Source organism: Lates calcarifer, linkage group LG19 (assembly GCF_001640805.2).
Source record: "Lates calcarifer isolate ASB-BC8 linkage group LG19, TLL_Latcal_v3, whole genome shotgun sequence".
Classification (NCBI taxonomy): domain Eukaryota; kingdom Metazoa; phylum Chordata; class Actinopteri; family Centropomidae; genus Lates; species Lates calcarifer.
In genome coordinates this window covers 11170149-11186834 of record NC_066851.1, presented here as the reverse complement: position 1 = coordinate 11186834, position 16686 = coordinate 11170149, and the positions used below count along the sequence as shown (strand labels likewise).

The 16686-nt window shown below is 42.5% G+C and overlaps 1 long non-coding RNA gene across 1 annotated transcript; it reads left to right on the top strand.

The window, feature by feature from the left end:
- The first annotated feature begins 1829 nt into the window (after window positions 1-1829).
- Window positions 1830-5440, top strand: LOC108892599 (uncharacterized). The gene is made up of 2 exons (XR_001962491.1): window positions 1830-4407; window positions 4648-5440. It is a non-coding gene; the product is annotated as an uncharacterized LOC108892599 (long non-coding RNA).
- Window positions 5441-16686: the final 11246 nt, after the last annotated feature.

Sequence of the window (16686 nt, the reverse complement as noted above, 5' to 3'; positions counted from 1 at the left end):
GTGGGGCGTCTGAGGAGATAAGAGCTGTGAGCCCAGCCAGGGAGAGGGGAGGGATGCAGCGAGGAGAGAGGAGCAAGCGAAGGGGGGGAAGGAGGACGAGGCAGAGTGAGGAGAGTGAGACGGAAACAGGGAGAGCAGCAAGTCTGTGAATGGGGAGACAGAAACACAACACCATAAACAGCCCAGAGAGCAAGACAGAGTGAGGCAGAGAAAGAGGGGCGGGAGACTTAGGGGGGCACACACTAGAGATGGGAAGCCAGCCTTATTCCTCTTTGCATTTCATTTACATCCCTGGCCGTATCGACCAATCGGATTGGGAGCAAAGCCCAGGGCTTAGGAGGGGAATAAAAAGACAAAATGCCTTTGCTGCTCTCATCCCTCCCTGATAATACCCCTTCTGTTTTTCTTTTCTCTTTTTCTCCCGTCTATAAGTAGATACTGTCCGAAATGCCAGTGGAAAAGCGACACCTCCGCTTGCTGTGTATCTCAGATAGACCGAGCGGGAGCAGGGGCTGAAAAGACAGCTTTAGCAACTGGGCCTATCTCCTCTCCTCTCTCTGGCTGGATGGAAGCTTGGAGTGGAGAGAGGCGGAGGGCTGGGGTGTGTTGGTTAGTGTTTGGGAAGAGAATAGAGGGTGTGAGAGGCATGATATACTGAGCTGGCCACAGATTTTGCAGAATCTTACACTCTGAAAAACTTTGCCCGCAGATCCCTTTCCTAAGCATGAGAAACCTGTTTCAAGGATGTTTACGAGGTGCCACCCATCTTTGTGTAACAAAATATGTGTGGAGTTTGCAGAAGGTATGGCAACCTTCTGCCAAACTCCACACATATTTTTAGCTTTGAATTGTTGTTGTTATTCTAGCACACAAAGTTGCAGATTTATCTTAAACGGCAACTCTCGTCAGCTGATTGGCTGTAACCTCTTAATTAAGAGTGCAACCTCAACTGTAACAATCTCTTAGCATATTTGAAACTATTGTTATTTTGGCTAAAGTAAATGTTTTCCTATAAACTCATCAATGTGTATTGGGTAGGATTAGGCCCGTTAGCACAGTCTGTGTTGACATGATGACATGACTGACTTGTCTTAAGTTTTTGTTTGCTATCACTCTTGATGTATGTTTCTTAGTGTAGTGTAGCCGCTGTTTGTATGTCTCCACAGCAGGTACAGTATGTTTACACTGGTTGACTGACTTTATTTGTACAGGTGTTTGTAGTGACCTTCATTATGTTCATGTTTGTATTTGGGATGCTTTGCCTCTCTTGTGTCAAAATAGACGGCATGTTTTCACTGTTTGTCTTCCCTGTATTTAACAGACTATACCATTGTCTTGGAGCTCACGTCTTTGTGTAGGCGCACCAAGACTATTGTCTTGCCACTGGACCCAGCGCTGGCATCACTGCTGATATAAAGCTTATTGAAAGTGATGTTGCACAGCTGAGCATTCATTTCCGTTGGGGTCTGCAGCAAAGCATTCAGACGTAGAGAGGGCTCTTTACCTGCTTCCACCAGATGCCTGTGAAAGATAAGGTCACCTTTGGATCCTGTGTGGACCTCCTTCACCCTCACAGCATCCTCATCCTCCTCCGCCTGCCTGGCCTCACCCCTGTAAAACAAACCAAACAATAGAGGCAGATATGTGAGGGATTAGAGGTCAGGGAGTTGGGGAATGCGACATCTCCATTTCCAGGATCAATCTTCAACCACTTAGTAATCTCTGGCCCCAGGCCCCACATACCTCCAGTGGTCTCTCTGGTTGAGAGCTGGCATTGCCAGGCAGTGGGAGCTGGTACTCTCTCTGGGTGTGGGGCACTGATGGGAAATTGGGGGGGTGGGGGGTGGGGGGCTGTTGTAACCTGATAGTGTGGATGGATGGAAGAGCAGAGGGATGAGTAACAATAGGTCCTTATTCTGTATCCAAACCTCACCTTAATCCTCACTGATAAACATGTAAATTCATGTTTATGTGTGTGTGCACATGTGTAACATCCATATATGAAAATGCTTCATCCTGTGTCTGCGTGCTTTGTGTGTGCACATATTTCAAAAGTTAGTTTTAATCTGTGAATTTGTAAATGTGAAATAACTTTGAGTTCTTCAGAGCAAACTGAATATTATCCCCAAGTTCCCGTTGTTATCTTGTGTACACACATTTGTTTATTTGATACAGCCCCTCTCCACTATGGCACTTCTGTATATCAAAGACAGCAGTGCAGAGCGTAATTGAAAATGGCTACCGTGGAGAAAGGTCTCTCTCTGCTTTGACTACGAAGAGGCAGAAAAAGCCCCATTCTCCGCTCCCTTCTTAGATCTATTTAAATAATTGAGGAGTAAACTGACAAATTAGGCACCTTTATGGACGCCCCTGGGCTCTCTCTGGGGTCCTTCAGTTTCCCCAATACAAGAGAGTGCCACCAGGCACAGGATAAATATCTCTGTATGCTTTGAGAGGGTGGGGTGGGGTGGAAGGAGGGTAGTGGGCCAGGAGGGGTTTCGCCAATCAAGCGGGCCACACTTCCTCCCCCAGGTTCTAATTTTGTGCCACATTAAAGAGCTCGGCCTCCATTTAGGACACAGAGAGGCATTTTCATAATTTGCCGGGTCTGTCGACTAGCTTGGGGTGCCTTTTTTCCTCTCTCTCCTCCCTCTCTCTCTCACTCCGTGTCTGAATGGAAGGCCTGGGGAGGAAGAGGGGTAATTCATTCGCCTCCTTTCAACCAACCGGCTTCAGTTCTGCATAATGTTGCTGCTAGGTGTGTATAGCAGCTAATATTTATCTCTTTAATAATTCTCTATTAGACCTGAATATTATATGCTGTATAAAAGCTAACAACGCTTAGTGTCAGCTATAAGGAAATGGTGTCATTCATGTTTTTTTTGACTCATTAGGGCTAATTCACATGCTTTTATTTAGCATTCTGAACACAGTTCAAGACTGGTGCATCTTATCTGTGACCATGCAGCCATACAGCTGTGATGCCTACATTGATAAAATCTTTGATCCAGTATATATACAGTATGTAATCTAGGTTAAAGTTGTTTCGTTTCTTCTTCCTGACACCATCCATTCATGCAGTACAGCATGTGTAAGCATTGATTCATATGTGATTGGTCACATAATTCACAGTCTCAGGGGGCATTTCATCGCTGACAGACAAGCTAATCTAAAATCCCCCAATTTACAAATGAAAATCCCACCATCCAATTGAGCTAATAGAGGGACTTGAATGGGATAATAAGATGTGGTGTAATACTGTGTAAAAAGCCTGTAATGTTGTGTTGGTGTAAGAGCCTGTGTGACTGGATGTTTGACTGTTTGCAGTGATTACAGGGGCCTGCGGGCCTGGCGGCGGCTCTGTGGCTGGGACAGGGAGCTTCTCCCTGGGCAAGGAGATACGCCTGTCTGCCCCTTCTGCTGGAGCTACAGGGACCGGGATGTCAGGAGGGAGAGTGCTCCCTGTGAGCTCCCTCTCTCCCTTTCTCTCTCTCTTTTTCCCTCTCTGTCTTTCACTCTCTGTCTCTTTCTGTCTGTCTCTCTCTCCCTCTCCCTCTCATCTCGCTGCGTCTGTACTATTGCAGTGCTTGCAGATGTGCACAAACAAGGGAGGATTAAAGCAAAACGAATCTAAACAGACAAATGGAATTAGAGTGATGGGTGTCGGTGGGCTGGTTCACAGTGATAAACATAATGATGCTCTGTGAGTGTGTGTGTGTGTGTGTGAGTGTGTGTGTTCCTGTGTCTAGGGGATTATCGGTGGTTAGGTGTGTGGTGTGTATGGCTGGGTGACTGCTTCTGGGTGTCTTTGTGTGTTTGCCTATCTGTCTATGTTTTTGTAATTATGTGTGTGTATATTTACTCGGTCTCTACTTGTGTGTGTGATAAATGTGTTATTCCATATTGCCTCACAAAAACAAGTCTCTGCGCCCTCTGCATGCGTGTGGATATGTTTCGTGTTTTCCTGTTGTTTGGGGTCATTCTTCCTTCTTGTCTTTCATAGTCTGTTTGTATTTGTGCACTGGAGCTAACTAAGCCTGTGTGACTCTTCTGCACATAAAAACTCTTCATTCCGATATTGACAAAGGTTTGTGGAATATGAAGGTTTCATACACTGAATTTGCATACCACTCTGCGGTTTATGTGCAGATGTTGTGTTTTCTTGTGGCAGGGGTCTGTGTGTTTGTGTGCTGAGGAGGTCAGGAGTTTGGAGGAGCCAGCAGGGGGGCGGTGATCAACAGTCTGGGGCTCCCCTGCCGAGGGGCTCTGGGATTAGGGTTAAACCCTGCCCTGCCAGATGGGCACAACACATCCTCAACATCGCGCACCAGCACCTTTAGGACTGCACTCACCCTGCCCCCTTCTTCTGTTGAAGCTAGTGGACTGGAATCAGGGTGATGCTCACTGGTAGGCTTCTCCACTTACTCAGAAGTCAATAAAACTGCACTGACATGATCATAATATATTCTATAAGAGATGTACCCATCTTTATGTATTAGGAAAAAAACCTTTAAATTTTGTATTTGAAGAATATCCATCCCCTGTTGATTAAATTGGTATTTCTTATATTAATATTGATATGAATTGGTTAACTAAATGAGACACGTAACATGCCATGTTAGTGAATCCTCTATCATCTCTTCTCAGGTCTATACAGAGTGGCGGCAGGAGAGACGACTGAGATGAGGTACTCTTCAAAGTGTCAGCTAGTGGACAATATGGCCAGTCAGCAGGTTCAAGGGTATCGGAAATGAAACTTGCAGGTTGTTTTGATGTGCTGTATTTCAGAGCCACAGGCAACACTGAAATGATAAAGTGTGTGTAGGTGTGTGCAGGTATGTGTGTGTGCGGGTAGATTGGTGGTTCAGGCATCAGCAGTGTGTTGATTGCTTCCTGCTTGACTTTCATTGCACACAGCTGGCACTAAATAGTCTCACATGTGGTTCATGAATCACTACAGTAATTTCTCTTGTTCAGTGACCCTTCACTTGCTGTTATAGGCACATAAACTGGGATTTTACTGTCAATAGGAGGTAAAACATTTACTATGTTAACCTGTTGTTGCTTGATTCTATTTTAGCTTAGCTCTACTATTACTATTAATTCAGTAAAAAAGTGAAAAGAATTTAAAAGCACTACTATTAGTTCACAGAAGCTACGCTACTTCTTGTATGTAAAAAAGCACTTAAAGCAACCAAGCAAGGGACAAGTTTACATTTCCATGCTTTCAATCCCACACCTTAAACAATGAACAAAAATGTCTACACGATAAAATTCAGCAGTATGCAGTGTCAACCTGTCGTAAGTCTTTGTGATAGTACCCCACCTGGATCTATTATCCATTCGTTCCCAGCATGACTTAGGAAATTGTCTCTGTATTACTAGAAAGCAGATTACATGAGACAAGTGTACAAACAAATAAAAGATTACAGGCTGTGAACATGTTTCAGTCTAATGCCCTTTCAACAAGCAGTGCTCAACACAATGATGTTCTCTCCCCAAGCTAAATTTGGATTTCCCCTCTGATGTGAAGGCCTGCTGGCCAGCAATGTCTTCCACCAAGTGCACAACCTCTGTAATGACAGTGTTCCACACGACTGGCCTGTCTCCTCTGCTGGTATTAGTTAGGCTTTGGAGTTCAAGTGACTACGGGGTTTAAACACGGATTTTTTAAAAAAAGGGGGGAAGAAAGACTCGCTGTTGTTCTTGAAAAGCTGTGTTTATCCAGGATTAGAGACACCAACATGTTAATAATTGTTTCTCACAGAACTGCAAAGAAGCACTTTCCTGTAATCCCCTAATCAGGCATTACACCTCTGAGCGAAGCCACAACGCAGGCGCGTGGTGTGTGTGACGCAGCACGCCCACACTGTGTAATACACCCGCGTCTTCCTCAACACCACACCCACTATGTACAAAAGCACCTGCTCTATTCATTTCCTTCTAAATCTGCTTTCCTGCACCTACCACATCCATCCACTACCCAAGATCAGTTGTGACAAATGTATATTTTTCCTTCTAGTGCTGTTTTTTGATAAAGCATCTTTTGTGAATACTAAAACTCAGATGTATAAAACTTGTTTGTTGATATCCTCTTGGACCTCAGAATTAGTGTTAAGGGTTACAGCCTTTGCCTTGGATGAGTATTTTATGGCCAGGTCGTAGTCTCTGTCAGAATAAAAGCCCTTTTAAAAAGTGAGACATTTATCACAGACCAGTTTGAAAGCAATTTCTGCACACTGCACATGTGGCATGGTGAGGAGGTGGAATGTATCACTTCTTGTGATGCTGCCAAGGTCACATAGTTTGCTAGTCGTCGGTCAGCATGTCAGCTGTCCTCTGTAGTACAGTGGCACGGGGTCAGACATAAGGTCACTGTACATGCTGAGATGATGATAGGTCTGAGGCTGGTGTTGACGAGCACTTGGTCACCACACAGTCCTCGGAATGTGAGGGCTCATGATAGGGTGTCAACATGGGAGTTGTTGGTTAGCTTAAATATTGAATGTTTCAGAAATGCTGCAACAGTTGCTAGAGCTTTCTATTTTTTCTAAAAATATTTTTTTCTTTAAGGAAGGCCTAGGGTGAGGATGATACACCATGAGTATCTTTGATTGGGAAGCTTGGGATGTTAGTGTGTACTGCCTCACACATGCTTGTTTGTCTACCTATTTGCCTGTTTAAAACACCCCCACATCCAGCCTCCTTTTTTTTGTTTTGAAATTTTTTTTGTGGCCATTGTTATTGCTGAGTGTTTGTTTGTTGTTCCCCCGGTCTCTGCCCCCTATCTCCTTGTAGGGCCTGGTTGGAGAGTGCGATGAGGGGATCGGCAGGGATTAACCTGGGGAATTTAATTAGTGGAGCTGTTGTCCCTGCCCTTAACATTTCAATCTCACTGGGCTGGCTGGTGGTGCTGGAGCTGGACCCGTGATGGCCTGCAGCTGGGGAGGGAGGGAAGGGGGGTTGCAGTGGGTATGTAGGGTGCAGAGGCAAGACACGCGTTTGACAAACAGATTAGTCTAGCACCCTGGTGGAGTGTTCCAGCCTGAGAGAGGTGATGGATAAGGGAGAAAGATGGAGCATAGAGAGGCTGAAAAAGCTCAAAGGCTGCCTTTTGGCCTAAACACACCTAGAAGAAGGATAATCATTCTAACAACTATATTTGTTAATTTTCAAAAATCACAATAATCACTCATGTCCATGAGAGGGCGCACATCAGCAAATCTTATGATAACGTATGATAGCTAAAATGGAGATTGAAGGATGGCACTGTTCAGTTTTTCAAAAAGCACATGTACACCAAAAAAACTACATCTTGTTGTATATATTTGTTTTTTAGGTCAAGTTTGGCTTATTGTCAAGATAATATTGTATTTTGTGATAATATCTTGTTTATTTGTACATACAACCACACCCAGTCTTCTCGGCCCAGCGGTGGAGTTGGTAAGCAGTAGAAGGGGGTAGCCACTGTGAGCTTGTGGTAATCACTACTCAATCCATAGCCACACTGTTGCATTGTAATCCTGATGCTAAACTCCCCATTAACCCATCTGGGACCCTACAACAGCTCCACCCCACCCCACCCACCCCACCTGCCCTGCAAACACACACTCAAAGCTACTGTGGCTGTATATTAGAAGTGGTGTCTGTCGCGTTATCGCCTGCTCGAGGGGTGAGGGAGGGAGGGAGAAAGGGGTGGGGGGGTGGGGGGTGGGGGTCATGTCCAGCAAATTAAAAAACCTGCTGTAGGAATGTGGCCAAGTCCCACAGGAGCAACCAGCACCCGTCCCTCTTCCAGCACTGACCCCACTGGTCACTGGTGAATCCCCTGTTTGTATTCCACACACACACCCGGCTCTGGGGAGCGGTCCCAGAAGCCTCCTGTGGGACTCCTGATAATTTAAGTCAAACATTATGTCCCTGCTTGTTTGACACCCATTTAAAGCTTTTCAATCACATGTGTTTGCTACAGTCCATTGCCTAGCCTCGGAGCACTATCCATGTCACACCCTTTCAAAGACCTAATCAATTTTGTTTGATCAAGATCTTCATGTCAAAATGATTGATTTTCTTCTGAATTGCAATGGCAGACTGATAATTCAGAATAAGTTAGATGTCCTTTTTTGATTTTCTGAAAATTTTAATTTTTATAAAAGTGGGCTTGAGAACATGACTCCCCTCCCCCAGCATGCATCCCCTTCTTCCCAGCATGTCCCTCCCAGTCCGCGACCTGCCAGTGTCAGTGTGCCACTAATTAAGGACTCTTAAAGAGCTATGGAGCAGACTCATTAACGAACTGTAGCATCCTTACTGTCCATGGAGTGAGAGGAGAGGGGCGGGAGGGGCTGATTCAGTCTGAGGGTCTGCTGGCCTCATGACTCACAGTTCAGTTAGAGTCCAGAAGGTCAGGGAAGAAATATTCAGATGAGAATTAATGTTAAATTAATTGTTTTTTCTTGTGGATTATATTTAAGTGTCAATAGATATTTTTATTTAATAAGTCAGATCTTTATTTTATTCTCTATGAGCCAACTTTTAGCTCTTTATACTTTACTTTTAGGCAACATGGTGTCACCTGTTGTTGGCTTATTCTTGTATGTGCTTACAAATTTTTGCTATTGTTTGTGTTTTTATAGCTTTCTTGAATTACTATTTATTAAGTGCATAGAGAGGTTGTTCTGCCCAACCATACCCCACCCCATATAGAAAAAACAACAACAACAAAAACCCTGCTCCAACTGTCCCCCTCGCTGCCATTTGTTTATTCCATTTTCATGGAAATGCAAAACAAAACAAATGGCTGTGTTTGTCTTAATGAAAGTAGGCCAAACAACCGCTGACAAACAAGAGGGGGAGTTGTAGGTCAGGGCGCCACAAGCCATGTGTAACCGTGCCTGTCGAGAGAGCATGACATGCTGTAGTAAGCCACAATAGACACAATAACATACAAACACCCCTGCCAGAATGATGTAACATTGTCTAGACTAAACAAACCATACACATGCATAAATGATTTTTTTTTTTAAGTTCAGGCATACAAGGAGAGGACAAAATAATAGGAACACCACATTATTATATAACTAAAACATTATAACACTTACAAAGATGTTTTTCAACTTTATTTTGTATGCTTGTCAAAATTAAATTGGTCTAATAATAATTACAGGTGGCCCATAAAGTTTCAACATTATATAGTGCAGTTGTATTGGAACACTATCTTTATTCAAGACCTACACACACAGACAGACATAACTTAATGTAAGGAACATAGAATTGGGACCTCTAGGCAGTGGAACAGTCATTCACAGTAAACATTCAGACATGATGACATTTGCAGAAATCCACCGATTGTCCCTCTGTAAAACACTGAACAAGGTGGTGGTGGACATGTGATAATGCTCTCCTGCAAACTACATACATAAATATGAAAAAGTGGTTTAATGAACACACATTAAGAATGAAGTTAAACCCCTGACAAAAGATTTACACATCATCTGTCTTTATAGGAGGTTATGGAGTTCAAGCCATTATAGCTTATTATGTACAGTTCAGGACTGTGTGGCAGCATTATAAGGAGGATTAAAGCTGTTATGAAGAGGTCTTAGGTTTTTGATGTTCACATTTTGATCTAGGAGTGTGTTTTTGTTTATATTTGTCACATTAATAATCATAGGTGGTGTCAGCGTAGAGATTTTCTTGACTCTGTGGAAGAAGTTGTCAGTTCAGATCTTGTGTCTGGCTTTAAACATCTCATGCATTTTAAGCTGAAGATAGCAGGGTTGTTATAGGGTCCCCCAGCCACCATCCTTGTTGACTGTCACAGTTTGAATCGTGTGTTATGTTACTTCATTTTCCGCGCTGACCCGGGGGTCAAGATCCACACAGCCTGGACAAGCTCGACTTGACCTGACCTTGGTAACCTTGATGAACTGACCCCAATACCCCTGCTGTGTCAATGCCTTGCTCTCCACTGGAGTTCATAAATTACACAGCAGCACAGTCACCAGGGAACTCAGAATCTGATGGGAGGAGCAGCTAATCATTGCTTATTTGAACCGGTCAATGTTATTGATCTGTAAAGCGATATTTGTGAGCTAGGACACTGATAAGTGCTAACTGTCAAAATGTGCTCAAAAGTTTTTGCCCAGCTTTGGAAGAAGCTCCAGACCAGGACCAGCTTGTAGAATGTTACATTTTTTCTATGGAGTTCTGAATGGACTTTTTAATGGAATTTTTTAATGGTCTTGATTAAGCCTCACAGTGCCCTGCTGTTCACTGTAGTGCGCTTTAATAATTTGTCTTACCTGTTAAAATCAGTAAAATGCATCCATTATGGAATAAAAGTGTGTAAGTAGTCCAGTATGAATTTCAATTAACGGCAGAAGTTGACCTGTTATTGGTTGGACCACAATGTATTCAAGTGTGGACCTCATTTAAATATAATAGATGCAATTGTTTTTAAATACCCCCCTCTGCCTCTCTCTCTCTCACACACAAACATGCATATACACACACAAACACACGTCATTTTCTTTGTGTCCTGCCCCTTCGTCTGGCATAATATCTCAGGTTAGACACATGCGCGCACACACACACACACACACACACACACACACACACACACAACAGATGCCCCCTGACGCTCATTCACATAAAGCGGGCACGTGATCCACGGCTCCGAGTCCACAGGCCTGCCAGCCTCGTGGCATTGTGTTCCCCTTGGGCAGGCAGCCGGCCTCCCTAAATACCCTTTTGTCTTGGGTGGGATAACAAAGCAGTGGCCAAGCCGCTGGTGTGGCACGCGCACAGCCACTCATCCCCCTGGTCTGTGACCCAAACAGGTGGATAGGAGGGAAGGGCTGGTGGTGGCGAGTGGAGGAGGGGGAGGACAGGGACGAGGACGGGAAGGGGAAGGGGGAGTTGGAGGGGGAGGGGGAGAGAAGAGGCTGCATCTGTCCCCACACTCAACGACTCCCTGGGTCAGCCACTGCTCCATATGCTCTCAGGAGAGAGGGAGACACGCATGCAAACCCAGACTGACAGGTGGAGGGGGTAAAGGGGGATTAGGAGAGGTAAAACTGATCAGATGATGGAGGATAGAGGGATTTTGAAACTGTCAAATTAGCTGTATGAGAAGAAAGAGAGAGATTTGACTGTCCCTGGAAGATTTCACTTAGAGGAGATTCTTAACACTTAAGCCATATTAAATGTTTAGCCAGGAGAAGCATCTTTTTTGTCTCTGCCCAGCAGCTGTCGTGGTTCTCAGGCCTCGGGCATCATCTCCTTAACAGGCAACTCTTGCTATGTTTGTGTGTTCATGCAGGTGGCTCTTGTTTTCAAACCAGAAACTCATCTGTGCTATAAAATATGAGACTCTCTTAAGGGCCTTTTCAGGCGCTGTTTCATTGTGTGTGTCAATTTAAGCAAAAAGTTATTTCCTGATCAGATGTTTGTGGGCATGGATTAATGGTAGACCAACATGGTGCTTTTCATCCATCAGCTGGGCTGACATCTGCCGATCGACAGTGTTTATAATCTTTTCATACTTTTCTGAATCAGCAATATTGTACTATAATTCAGTTACTTATTATTTTGTTCTACATTAAGACGAATGTCGATCAGGAAAGGAGATCATTACCTGTGGCTGCATAAAAATGTGGAGCAGAAACATAACTGAGTCTGATGCTGAGTATAGAGGTAGTGTATAATGGCAGGAGTTAGCTATGCCAGCTCTGTGATCAGGATCCTTAAGTTGTGATAGTAAAGACATAAGGAAATACAGTGTGCATACTGAAAAGTGACAGTAGACGGCACACATTAGCACAGTATAATACGAAGATTAGTAGATAATGTATACTTTATAGTGTGTGAATTTAGTGTCTGTCCATCAGTACTTAGCTTCCTGTCAGTGCCTTATCATTTTATTGTAGTAATTGGCTTCTCCTGTAGTTTAACCCTTAACAAAGCGAGCCATCCTTATAACCAAAAAGATAAAAAATCACCTCCCCTCCTTCCTCCAGACATTTAATTTAGTGAATGTACACTATTTAACCAAACCAACCAAATCTAAAGTTTCTGTGGTTGAGAAGTGGCTCAGTTTTGTGGATGTGCTGTTTCTAGAAGTTGATATATGTTTTTGAACTTGTGTGATGGAGAGACGCCTGCTTTCATGTATTCAAGGCACGTTGGATGAAGGCATACACTCGCGGGCCGTGAATTCAAAAGGCTTAGCTTTTTTGCGCGATGACACCCTGAAACAGTTCATTGATGTATAACACTCAATGAAATATTGAAATAAGCAAAGAGGAGATTCAGCAGATCTCTGGGGCTGATTTGCCTTTCCTCCCTGTCTGCACTGCTGTCTAACTAACTGCTGTCCATCCAGGGGTGGGGTAGGGGAGTGAGGGGGTGGCGTGGGGTGGCGGGTGGGTCTCCAAGCACTAATCTGTTGGATGCAGCTAATTAATTTTTGGTTCTTCCTATAGGCCCACTGTCTCACAAGAGAACAGTGTTTGCAGGAGATTAAAAGATAGTGCTTGTTAGAAAGGTGTAAATCATCAGTGAGGCCTCATCACATGCACCTGTTTTAATTGTTATAATGAGGCGTCTCGTGGGCTCAGCGGCCTAGTGAGGAGGAGAGAAGTGGGTCTTTCACAGGTAACTACTGTTGTGGCTTAGTGGAAACAGGGGAACCAAATGTCTTAAATATAATCTAGACAAATGTTAAAGAAAAATCAGACATTACTGGGGTATTATGTTGCCTGTAATGGTGAATTACTGTTAGAAGACGGCTTGACTTTTATGAATTAATTCATTGACATTGCAGAATTCATGGGGCCAGGGATTAATGTGAAATTAGTAAATTATACTGTTGAACTACTTTTTCTTTTTGAGATATACTGTCGCTGTTTTTGATATACAATGTAGCCTGTGGTGAGAATACTGGGAAAAATGGAGAGAAATTGGCTCTATTCACCATGAAGTCATTAAATTTGTAAGCTATTTGTGATCAAAAGGTGTGTTTGAGGCCATTAACTACGGAGTTTGATCATGGCTTACATGTGATGTCAAATGTCACTTGTTCCTGCTATTTCCCCCAGTTTCAGTTGAAAACAAGTATTAAAGCCAGAAGAGAATATCAAAGGCTTCCTGTGTAAATGTTGTTAAATACCACTACTGAAGTTTATTTTATACTGTATTGTTTCTGACTCACACTTGATGCCCAAAATCCTCACTTTGCTTAGACCCTGTGGGACTTCAAATGGGTGCTACAGCAGGTTTTTATCCATCAGTTCTTTGGCTCAGACCACATGCTCTGATGTAGTGCATTTTATGGACTAAACCATGCAGAAATGTTTTGAGCTCTAAGGTTCACTCTTGACCTTAGAAACAGCAGTTTGACAAAAAAATGTTATACATTTAAATATTTCTCTTTTAGCACCAGGGAAAGTTTCTTTTCCCACATATTTTCATAGCAAAAATAATATTTTACTGGGTCTAGGGAATGACCATACTTTGGACCAGATTTTTGTTTTCTTAATTCATGGCTCTTCAGGCTGTGTATGTGTAAAAGAAACCAATATAACAGTATGATAACTAAGTTAGATGGGGCTCCTTTTAATATTTAGCAGCCAAACTGTTTTTAACTTGTACACTTCAGCATCATTAATGACCATTAGTCATCTGTTAGGGGTGACTGTATATATAATCTTCTATAACTATAATCTTTACCATGCTGCTGTGTTGGGGACATCACCATTAGGACGACATATAATCCACCATGAAAATATTTCCATTTGTCTCAAAAAGAGGTTTTATTAATGGCCGGGGAATATTTTATCCAAGGAGTTTGAAAGACCTGCGGGCTTAAAGTACTTCACCACTAAATGTCACCATTTTTATGTTTTTACTATCTCTGAGAACATTTTGCTCTGTATTAATGATCATGATCATTTATTGTGATGTCATTCCCCAAGCCATCACAGTAAAACATAAATTCTTGAGCAAAAAATGTCCTTTTAAGTGGACAGCCTCTTTAGCCCTAACTAGGTGAGCTTTAAGTAACTAGGTATTAACTCGACCCATAAGCATAGTAATAATGTGTTTTTTAACATATGCTGAGATCTGGTAATCTTCTTATGGGTTTGAGGGTTTTTTTCCTGCCCCTCTGAATAGCTTAACAAAATATGCCTCAGTAATGGATGGTTGTATCCTCATCCATCACCCTCCTCCCACCTACTATAACTTGAAATAGGCCATCAAGTGGCTAATGAACTGATAAGCCCTCTGTGTCCTGTGGGGCTTATGAACATCATAAGCCAAATGTTTAGGCATATTTGGTGAGACAGTTTTTTTAAGAGCACTTATGTAGGCAAAAGACCCTGCTGAAAAAATAAAAGTCCCCACAGTTGCCTCAGTGTGAAAATGTCCCCTTCATGAGCATGTGTTTTCCTGCAGGAAAAAGTCGTCATGGGACAGACGTAACAAATCACTGCAGGTTATTTATTAAATGATTTTTTAGGTTATCTTGTTGGTTCTGCGACGCTTGCCTCTGTGGAAAGAATGTGTGGCCCTTTGCTGTATCAGACCTCCAGCTAGTCAAGCTGCTAGTATCATTATCAGTTTTGGATCTCTGTAAATCCATGGATTTGTGTGAGCAGTCTGAGAAATTAAAATAACATGCTTTTTACTGCGCTTACTTCAAATCTCTTTAGACTTCATTTTTTAAAACATCTAAATCTGTTATTATGTAGGCTATACAAAACCCTTTTAATTTAATCTTTGACAAGATTATCAAATTCATTGATGATGTCACAAACTTAAATAATTTCAGAAAATGTCGACTAAGCCTGGATAAGCACTTTCAAGGGGATACTGCTGGATTAGCTTAAAAAATATTATTTATTTTTGTTTTTTTATTAGTTGTTGGCACATTTTTCCACATCATTATGTTATTGCTTTTATTTTTATTCCCATCACAATGTTTAGCAATAAATACACATGCATATACTGTATATATAAAGCAGCCTACCATGCAGACCAGTTTGTAAGATCTAAAAGCGATTGGCTATGGTAATTTTTTTATCCAAATGACAGAACTGAGACACATCAATTAATTTTTTTAATGTTTTTATTTTACTAACTGTCCCACATTCCTGGGCAGTTGTTATAATTGCTCTCTATCTGTCTGTCTTTTTGCAATAATAAACTAGCTTTCTTTGACTTTTCATAGCTTATATGTTAATTTAAAGTCCCACTGAACAGGAAAAGTAGATTGTAGTTTGGTTCGGATTGCTGGGTTTAGGGTGAAAACACCTGCAGACTTTTTTCAGGGAAAACCAGAAGATTTCGCTTTGCTCTCATTAATCACCACATCCACATCCAATAATAGTCTGTTGTTTTCTTTGTGCTATTTTGTACATAAGATGGCTTCTTCAAACTAGTCGCATATCATTCTCATAACTGCTGATCAGACCAGAGGCTCAGTGTATAATCACCCATCCCTCCTGCAGCGCGTCGCGGCCTTATAACCACCAATTCTGCGCGTGCAGGCCGATGCTCGTTGCAAGCAGAGGATGAACCCGTTGTTTGTGACCGACCCGGGACAGCAACCAGGCCAGGGGACGAGGGGCGCTGGGCAGCCCGCTGTTAGACAAAAAACCAAGAGGGATTAATGCAGCGTCTGTTGGTCCCATATGCTCCTTAGCACTGCTTTGGTCTTGATTAAAAACTCATTGTATGTATGAAGTATTGTGGAGGCCGGATGTCTAATCCTCCTTATGACTTGTGCACTCTGAAGACACGAGGCTCCAAGGTTACAATAACAAGGCAAGACGAGGCTATTGTGTTTCAGTTGATAGTGGATGTATCAGTGAGCGCTGATTAGGGACATGTAAGTGCATTGTTTAGACTGGAAATTCAAAGTGACAAGTTTATTGTATTACATCTTTATATCATTCGGCTGTAATGGGCCACATCTCCCACATTAATACTTGACATTATAGTATAAGTTATGAGATTTGTATCACTATAACTACACTAGTTGTTTTTCATGGAAGTCTTATAATCATTGATGAAACTTTCAAGAATAACTGCCGTCTTTTGTTCAATCAGCCGAATTTATTCAGATAAAGACGATAAAAGTCTTTTATTGGAGTTAAGATGATGCCCGTCCCACTCTTATCTTCTCCTCTTCAAACTTCAGTCGTGACTCTTCCTCGTTTCAGTCATTCATTGCTGCATGCTGCATCTCTCTCTCTCTCTCTCTCTCTCTCTCTCTCTCTCTCTCTCTCTCTCTCTCTCTCTCTCTCAGTCGTTAGGAATAGGAGTTTTTCTACAGCTGACATTTCAAAGTGACCCTGCAGTCTGAGACACTTTTCTTTCACCCCCCTTTTACTTCAGCAGTCTGGATGGTGGAGTTGTTGACACTGAGAGGAGACGCACCTCATGAATATTCAGGCTCCTGCACAGCCCATTGTTTCCAAGTTCAATTGTTTCATTGTTTATCACCATAACGATGCATGTGTGTATGTTGCTAAACTTGGCGTTTCACTGGCACGATATTAGAATTAATTATTGAATATTAGAAAATTCTAAGTGATAAATTAAAAGAACATATGCACCAGTCAGAACCTGGATAGAAACGGCTATTTCTACTTCACCCTTGAATAAGTTATGGATACGGGC